The sequence below is a fragment of the Schistocerca serialis genome, chromosome 1 (genome assembly GCF_023864345.2).
Source record: "Schistocerca serialis cubense isolate TAMUIC-IGC-003099 chromosome 1, iqSchSeri2.2, whole genome shotgun sequence".
Lineage (NCBI taxonomy): Eukaryota > Metazoa > Arthropoda > Insecta > Orthoptera > Acrididae > Schistocerca > Schistocerca serialis.
This window is the reverse complement of record NC_064638.1, coordinates 1,037,077,781-1,037,088,241: the sequence shown is the minus strand read 5'-3', so window position 1 is coordinate 1,037,088,241 and position 10,461 is coordinate 1,037,077,781.

Below are 10,461 nucleotides of genomic sequence, written 5' to 3'. Positions count from 1 at the left end.
AAGACTTTAGAACAAATTGCTTTGAGAACCAAATTCGTAAAATATAGCATATAAATGAAAGCATATAAGAAGCAGAAATTTGATAGCGTACAAATTACTTGACATTACAGGCTAACGGACCAATCACTTCCTTTATCCGTCCCAACATACACTGCTGGCCATTAAAATTGCTACACCACGAAGGTGACGTGCTACAGACACGAAATTTAAACGACAGGAAGATGATGCTGTGATATGCAAATGATTAGCTATTCAGAGCATTCACACAAGGTTGGCGCCGGTGGCGACACCTACAACGTGCTGACATAAAGAAAGTTTCCAGCCGATTTCTCATACACAAACAGCAGTCCGGCTTTGACAAAGGTCGGATTGTACCCTATCGCGATTGCGGTTTATCGTATCGCGACATTGCTGCTCGCGTTGGTCGAGATCCAATGACTGTTAGCAGAATATGGAATCGGTGGGTTCAGGAGGGTAATACGGAACGCCGTGCTGGATCCCGACGGCCTCGTATCACTACCAGTCGAGATAACAAGCATCTTATCCAAATGGCTGTAACGGATCGTGCAGCCACGTCTCGATTCCTGAGTCAACAGATGGGGACGTTTGCAAGACAATAACCATCTGCACGAACAATTCGATGGACCACCACCTCGGAGACCATGGCTGCGGTTACCCTTGACGCTGCATCACAGACAGGAGCGCTTGCGACGGTGTACTCAACGACAAACTTGGATGCACGAATGGCAAAACGTCATTTTTTCTGATGAATCCAAGTTCTGTTCACAGCATCATGATGGTCGCATCCGTGTTTGGCGACATTGCAGTGAACGCACATAGGAAGCGTGTATTCGTCATCTTCATACTGGCATATCACCCAGCGTGATGGTATGGGGTGCCATTGGTTAACACGTCTAGGTCACCTCTTGTTCACATTGACGGCACTTTGAACAGTGGACGTTACATTTCAGATGTGTTACCACCCGTGGCTCTACCCTTCATTCCATCCATGCGAAACCCTGCATTTCAGCAGGATAATGCACTACCGCATGTTGCAGGTCGTTTACGAGTCTTTCTGGATACAGAAAATATTCGACTGCTGCCCACGCCAGCACATTCTCCAGATCTCTCACCAATTGAAAACGTCTGGTCGATGGGGCCGAGCAACTGGCTCGTCGCAATATTCCAGTCACTACTCTTAATGAACTGTGGAATCGTGTTGAAGCTGCATGGGCTGTACCTGTACACACCATCCAAGCTCTGTTTGACTCAATTCTCAGGCGTATCAAGGCCGTTATTACGGCCGGAGGTGGTTGTTCTGGGTACTGATTTCTCAGGATCTATGCACCCAAATTGCGTGAAAATCTAATCACACGTCAGTTCTAGTGTAATATATTTGTCCAATGAATACCCTTTTAGCATCTGCATTTCTTCTCGCTGTAGCAGTTTTAATGGCCAGTAGTGTACAATTGACGGTCCATTCAGAATGTTGCGATTACGCTAGAGACATGTCCAGTGTGGTTGAAAGTACAGAGGCAAAATCATGCGTCACTAGAAACGAAAGCAGTCACCGTCACCAAAACATGTGAAAATTTTACTGAAATCAACAGCAGTACTTCAGTGACTTAAGGTGTCAACCGCACAAGATACAATCTTCGCCTCGCGACAAACAAGCAGCTCCCCTTCCTCTTTCCCCTCTTTCAACCAGGAGCGATCCGCTTCGACTCCGTGCTGACTGCCAACTCTCGTTTTCATCGTGAAGGGGCCAGGGCCTAGCTTTTGGCTTCCCACAACAGCCGCCAGAGCGCGGCAACACCCGTCTTCCACGTCCTCGTGAACAAACCATGCACTTAGGTGAAGAATGGATAACTAGAGAACCGCAATGGCTCAATGATTGACAATAGCTTACTTTCAGAAACAGAACTGTTATTCTTGTACATGGCTCACCAAATGACAAAAAGATGGTTTTCAATTTACAAAATGTAAACACAGAGATAGGTTCTGAAAAAGTGCCAAGAATCGCCTATGTTAACAAAAGGAGGACAACTTGAGAAGAAAAAAGAATCATTTTATAATTGGTCATCATGACCTAAGGTCATCTTACGTAAATGGGGTACCAGTAGCTAATATGGCAAATCATGCGTCAAGTAAAGATTATATAATAATCTAGAATATATGATTGCGAATGTTTAAAATATGAACGAAGGTAGTTTGCTAGAGTAAAATAAGTGCCAGGGTATTATAACACATGACTGTAAAATGCATAATCCCTAAAACAATAGTATATTCTCGTATCATAACCTATGAATGTCTTATTGAAGTGCTACTTGCAGCTAACAAGGAGGAATGAAACCTGGGAGTGGTATATATTACGTCTATTAAAAAGCATATCAAGCTAAAACATTAGATTGTAAAAACAAAAAGATTTGTTGCAGCAAACAAAGTGACGGAGATCGTCTTGAGCTTACAAATCGATTTGTTTTTGGAGAGGGTCTGCCTTGAGCAAAATACAATTTTTCTTTTTCTTTTTATTACCCAGACATGTTTTGCTTTAGATTCAGCATCATCAGTGGATCTTTTGTTATCTTACATAAAACAAGAAAAATGCTTTTTACTACTTGTAAACATATGAATTTGAGTTATTAAACAATATTTACATATTTAAAAAATGGACACAATTTTGTATATGTACCTTGTTACCACATGCAGTGATTTCCTGGATTTTTATGTAATTTGATGCAGTTGGTTTGTTCCAGTTTGTCATCAGCAACCATATAGAACTAAATGTAGAACAGATAATTAAGTACAAAATTTATCACTGGCCATTTTACGTTACGCCGACCATTAAGTAGTATTACTACTTGGAATATTCTTTCTATTTGTGTTTGCGTTTGGAAGGGGAGTTTATGGGTTTGTGTTTTCTGACAGTTCTTTGAGGACAGAGAGTTCCATTGCAGGCCAGCAGAAACTGGGACACAAAGTACACAGAAGCCAAAAGAGCATTAAAAAGTAACAGTTGACATTCTACATTTGCAGAGAACTGTGGGTACATCTATTACTTGTTTCCCTTTAGTTAAGGGTTTTTGTATTTGATAGTTTTCTTCAATTATTAGTTTTCGTGAGGGACTGCTTGTGCATTTTAGAATTTTGAGGTCAGTGTTGATCTTTGTTGGTGTGTGTTTCATGTCCATAAGATCTTCAGAATATGTAGAATAACAGCAGTTATTTTTTAATGCTTTTCTGTGTTATGTGTATCTGGTTTTAAAGTTTCTGCTTGTCTGTTCTATATAAATTCATTTGGTGTCTCAGCTTCTCATTAGTAAATACCAAATGTGTTGTGTTTGTCTGTGCTTGTTCTGCATACTCCTAGTTTCCACTGAACTGAATTGTCAGCTCTGTAGGCTGTTTTTTTAAAAATATGTAGTGCGGGGCGGCGGGTGGAATAATTGTTATAAATGTTTTGTAATTATGCTGTTTGCCGTTCTCAACACTGGCTCTCTAACTACAATATTGGCAATCAGAAAGTGATTAGCAAAACGTGAAGCCTGTAATTAGAATTCCTAGTGCCCACTTCATCTGAGAAATACATTTATAGCTACAGCTTATAGCTCTGAGGAATTAGGAAATTGTCTGGGATTCATAATCAAAAACCATTTTCTCTACAATGTTCACTATATTCTGAAAGTCACAGACCAAACAGAATCCACACAATCCAACTACCAGAGCAGTTCAGAGTCTAATGCGCTGATGCAACTATAACTGTTCAAATTAAATGTTTAAGTGAATGCTCGCCATAATTTGATGATAATGTTCATCAAACGCCACGCTAAGTAATGGTAGAATGTCTGTCCCGCGGCGGCACGTGAAAATACGACATACGCAAACTGAAGTAGATCATTAAAGTCATCCCAGAATTAACACTTCACTCGAAAACGATTTCTTGGTTACACGTATCCTGAGGCTGTTTATAGCAATGATACCAACGCGATGCGACTCCAGGCACAGGTTGTGCACTAATCAGCATCTGGAGAGAACTGGGGCCTTTTTCTCTCGCGCAGCGTTCTTACATATAAAGCCGCGGTGCGGACGGCTAAGGGAACGCCTGATCAAATCCGCTCTCCCGACTAGCCGCTGGGCTAGTAATGCACCACTTTAAGTTATCGAATAAATCATTGCTTCCTTTGCTGATGGCCGATGAAGCTCTCAATTTAAATGTGCAATCAGCACACAGATAAGTAATAATAATCGAAGTCTGACGTTTGCTAAGTCAAATATTTTGGGCGAGAGAATTAATTTAATTATACTACATGCAGTAGACGAGCTCTGAACTTGCTCTTTGGAGATACGCTATAGCTAAAGTTTTATAGTTATTCAGTTGAAACTTCTCACATCTTCATGATTATAGCGGATCTCCCTTCTACTTAAATTTAAACATCCTAGCCTTATTTATTCGCCTACTTAATCTATCTTGCTTCCTTAATTTTTAAGACAAAAACCAGAAAATCATGAATTTCAACTAAAATTTTAATTTGTGAGATCCAGAATTCTGTTTCTACTAAATTATTATGCAAAAGGAATCTAAATATAAATTTTTAAGTTTCTAGCTCTTTTCTGTTGCGCCAATGATTTTTACAGAAAAATGTCCAAATTTCGAAAATGGTTAAAGTTATTGAACTGATATTCAACACATATTGATTTAGTATTACTCCTGACATGCTAGAAACGTTTCAGGTTATTTACTTGATTTTTAAATTATTGCGCAACATTTATGACGTCAGAGCTAGTTACAGCGGACAGGCTGGCACACAATGGAAACACTGATGTGAATTTTATAAGGCGTGAGTATGCTACTACCCTACAGTAGCCATCTTTATGGGGGAGTTTTTGTTGTTGTTGTTGCAAGCGAGAGTGTACCATTTGCTTATTGTTATAGGTGTTTCTTGTTCATGTATGTGTGACTTCTGTGTATTTGTGTTTTGTGTGATTATGTTCCATGTGCCTTCGTTTGTAAATTGGTGACAGGGTGTTTGTTGTCGTGTGCTGCTTGTCAACTTTATTTTTGTTTCAGTTTAGTGAGACTGTTTCTCTATATTTTTTGTATTATATCTATTGTGTATAGCTGTTTGTCTGATTGCCTGTAATTCATTTTTGTAGCTGTCTTCACTGAGTGGAGTTTTGTTTAGTCTGTGCAGCATATAGTGGAAACCAATTAGTCTGTGGATAATTGGATGATTAGGGTATTTGTGTACGGCCGTTGGGCTAGTGGTGGTGACTTTCTTGAATAAGGAAAACTGGTGTTGGTTGTTGTTTCTGTCTACTGTGAGGTAAAGAGAGTTTAACATTTTGTCATTTTCTGTTTCTGTTAAGATATCTAAAAGACATCAATATAACAAAGCTAATCAGTTACCTAAAACAAAGATACCATACAATTCTGAATAATATCTCACTTATACCTACAAAACAGGTAGTGAAATGGCTAAAACTACAAAAACCCAAGGCCCCTACACTAAACACCCTACTAAAGCTGCACAAGAAGGATTCTCCAATATGTCCAGAGGTAAATTTCAGAAGTGCACTCACGTATCACACAGTCAGAGAAATACACACATACTTACATAAACATTATGTCAACTTAAAAAAACAGCAGCATAAACAACACCGAAGAGCAGATAGAAAAAAATCAAAGACATCAAAATGCCCACAACAACCATACTCACATCATTTGACATCTCATCCATGTACATAAATATTCCTACCACAGAAAGCTCCAATATCATCAAACAATAATTAGGACAGAAAAATGTCATTCCCAAACCCCACATAAAAGAAATACTTAGCATTCTAAAACTAATCATAGAGTAAAACCATTTCTCATTTGACAACCAGTTCTACTCATAGTACTATTGACATCCCATGGGATCACCGATCACTGGACTCCCAGCCAACATCTCCCTCAATCATGTTGAAAAAATATTAGAAACAATATTACGACCTAGACAAGGACAGTATTTTGGTATCGCTATTTAGAAGACATTATATGTCTTCTAGATGAAATACTCAGTCACATCCAACAACTCCACAACAATAAAAACACAGTTCACCCCAAAATAAACAGAAAACGACAAAACGTTAAATTTCCTCAACCTCACAATACACAGAAACAACAACCAACATCAATTCTCCATATTCAGGACACTCACCACCGCCAGCACAGCCATGCACAAATACACTAAACATCCGATTTCACACAGACTAGCTGGTTTCCAGTATGTGCTGCATAGACTCAACGAAACTCCACTCAGAGAAGACAACTACAAAAACGAGTTACAGACAATCAAACAAGCAGCTACGTAGACTTTCCCAGTGTTTTAGGATATCAAATTCTTGTCAGGTTTCCAGCCAGATCAAACTGTCATCTGAGCCCAATATTTCAGCAGTCCAACTGGCCGCCATCATCAGGTGAGGAAAGCTACACTGCTCTCGACGACAGAATTTGACAAACAAACAGCTATTAAGAATGGATATGATACAAAAACTAAAGGGAAACTGAATCACAACATTAAAACAAAAATAAAGTGGACACACAGCATACAAAAAAAACCCATCTCTGACCAGCTTACTAACAGAGCCACACTGAACACAAACACACATAACGCAAACACACAGAACAGACATATATGCACACATGAACAACAGACACCCAAATGATATACTCTAACTTACATTAATAACACACCCCTATAAAATAGGCAGCATATCCAAAAAACAGGGATTACAAACAGCCTGCAGGGCATGCAGTTCAGTTCAGAGAAAACTAAAAGCAACCAACACAAGCACAGAAAAACACATCACATCTGTTATTTACCAATTGATATGCCAAGACAACAAATCGATTTATATAGTTCAGACAAGCAGAAGCTTAAACACCAGATACACAGAACATAGCTCTCATTCGACATTTGCTGAACATCTTTTGAACTTGAAACACAGACCAACAGACATCAATGCCCAGCTTGAAAATTTTCAATTGCAGCAATGCCCTCCACAGAAACCAGTCATTGAAGAAAACTATCAAATACGAAAAGCCATAACTGAAGTAAAACAAATAATAAATGAATACTCAGTTCTCTGCAATGTAACTCTGTTCTTTAGCCTCAAAGAACTATCAGACAACACCAACTCACAAGCACCCCAAACCCCCAGTCGAAAAACACACACTCTCTCTCTCTGCCTCTCTCTGTCTCTCTCTCTCTCTCTCTCTCTCTCTCTCTCTCTCTGTCACACACACACACAAGTGCGCGTGCACACACACACACAAACAAACACACACACACAATTACAGATACACACTACAAAGATTCAAAACTCCCACCCTGAAAACATTCAACTGTTCAGTTGCCTGCCATCTTGTTACTGTAATCTGTAAAGAGTGACCTTATAAGTTACTTGGTCCAGGTCTTTAAAATGAAGATAGTGGGGAAACTAGCAAAAGTAAGTGAAACATATTGCAAACACACACTCACGCACGCACATCTTCTACATAATATTAGTTAATGGTAGGCATAACACAATATGCCCACTGATAAATTTTCGAAGTATATACCTATTCTACATTAAGTTCTGTACGGTTCCAGATGACAAACTGTGAAACAAAACAACTGCGTTAAATTGCGTGAAAATCCAGGAAATGTATACAAAATTGTGTCTGTTTCTCAATGTGTAAATATTGTCATACAAACTCAAACTCATGTGTAAAAGCAGTAAAAAGCATTTTTCCTGTTTTATAGAAGATAACAAAAGAAACCACACATGGTACTGAAACTTCAGCGAAACATGTCTGGGGAATAAAAGTAAAAATAAAAATTGTTTTGCTCAGAACGGACCTTCTCCAAAAACAAACGTGACAGTGCTGAATTGTAGCATAGAGACAGAAACGTAGTGTTATAGAAACCCGGAAGAAATTCATACTCTGCATTTATGAAGTACAATACCACACGATTTCATAATGATCACAGTTATTACTATTCCGAGCATATCGAGTCCGCTAACTGCTGCGGGAATTGCTCAGTGTATGAACGGCTAACACAAATTTCTCAATAGAATCGAAACAGTTTGTTTTCGGATTAATTATGAAAATTAAACGAACTCTCAGTAGTGACTGTATCTATTTTAAGAATTATTAACCAAAACGCTAGAACAGTACGTTAACCATACTATTGCCTCGCAAATTTCATGAGAGTAAGCATTATTCAGATTTTGTAAGAGTAAATGTTAACAGATAATTTAATTTCCATTCTCCGTAATTAAATTATGACAACGGTGTTCCTTTACTCCATTTTCAGGTTGAATATACAGTAAATACACATTAAAGAAATGGATTATTTTTTGCAATCAAAGTCTTCTCATTATCCTCCCCTCTCGACTGCAAATGACACACTTTCCATTTGCCCACATTTTCATCCATTCTAATAGCAACACTAAGACAAAAATTAATACAAGCCAGTGAAAATTTGCTCGTCAACCGATGTTTGTTACGCTCCATGACTACAACGTTACCGCGACCGTCAGCTGCCCCAGGGCACAGGCTCGGTCGAACTGGTAGCGAGCAACTCGCGCGGACAAAACTCGTTGTTGTCGCTGCAGGCGGCAACAGCCAAACAGACCGCGAGCAGCGCTTAATGATCCAGCTCTCAAACGAAGTTCGTTCCGAATGATCGGCTGCTGCGTTACTTTGTGGTCCAACACTGACATCGTGATTCAGCTCGCACATGATGATGACACTTACCTCCAATGTGTGCAGTGGCTACTGTTTTTTGCAGCTGGGCCCTTAGGACGAAAGGATGGAATAGACTGACTGAGTTTGGGTTACCAGTGAAATATTTATATGCTTAGTGGTAAAATAACATCACATACATACAGATATGATTCGATGAGAACAACTGGCTGCAACCACCAGTTTCATAAACAAACTATTTCCAAGACCGAATATTGATGCAGCAATATATTATTAACAAAGACTGAGATTTAACAAAATTTACATAAACAACCAGCTGTGACCATCAGAATCATAAAAAAATACTTCAAAACTAAAATATTAACAACAGCAACAAATTATTCAAAACAGACTCAGATTAACTGAAACTGAAAAGAATCTACGCCATGATTGTAACAACAACAGTGAACAAAAATGAACCAGTGCAAGATAACTTAAGAAATACATTGAGTGTAAAAGATCAAATGTTTACCATAAATACTATAATCATTAAAAACAACAGCTTCCGTTTTAAAGACCCATGGGATTTCGGGCATTTGAATACACTGCCATAAAGAAGCACCCTAGTACAAAAACTTCAGTCCACATCTACATATAAAAGGGGCTAGAAAATAGCACCGACAATCCTGGAACAGCTCAGCATTAGAAACAGGAAACAACCATGTAGTACTCCAAAGTTAACATGAGCTATTCATCATGCTCACGACCAGAATAGCAGCGCCGTTACTGATATGATACAACATTTAAAAACCTCTAGCAAACTGACTGCCTGAGTGATAGCATAAATCAATACGAAGTCTGTATCCTATACAGCCAACATAAACACTGTATGGCACCTCACATCATCAGTTATTAACACAGTCCAGTGCGCTCCACCTACGCATTGAGGAGGAAGTTGGACATCACCTGAAAATGATGCCTCAAAATCTAGGACCAAAGTCGTAGCGTCCCTTAACCTACGAACAACAGTGTAAAACATTAGACACAAGGCATGCACCAGAAACCCCCTAATCCGCAAGCTGACAAACTCCATGTGGGGAGCGCGGTCCAGCATTCTCCGCTCATATGCACTTGCACTGTGTCTCTCTGCTGCAGAGTCCACCGCAGCAGTCTGGAGGAACTCTGCGCATGCTAACCAAGTGGATGTGCTTCTTCATGAGACAGGCTGCATGATCACAAGCTGCTTGAGACCAATGCCAGTCAACAAGATCTTTCCAATAATGGGAGTATTATCTCCAGATGTAAGAAGACAGTTAGCAGCAGAGAATGAAAAGAAGGAGCAAGAAACAGATTCCAGGCATCTTTAGTTCTGGAAACTACACTTACCCATTATGACTGAAATCCAGAAGAAGTTTCCTACTTACAAGAGCACCAATTACAAGCTCAGCAGAAGCCCACCAAACTGAGCTGTGGAGAACAACGTCTGCTGGGAAATTATGAACAGCAAAAGAGAAGCTACTATGAGGCTGCCATATCCAATACGGGACCTGGAAAACCATCAAAAGTTTGAGAACACGGGTGACAAGGTACAAGACTTATTTGATGATACATGTTGTTAATGCGATGCAAGGCAGGGCTATGAACATTTTATGGTCTGCAGTGACCTAAGTGAAACCTGTCACATGGGAGATCTGTTGGCAGCGAATGATCTTACCATTCCGGGGCTGAATACCTGACTCATAAAACGC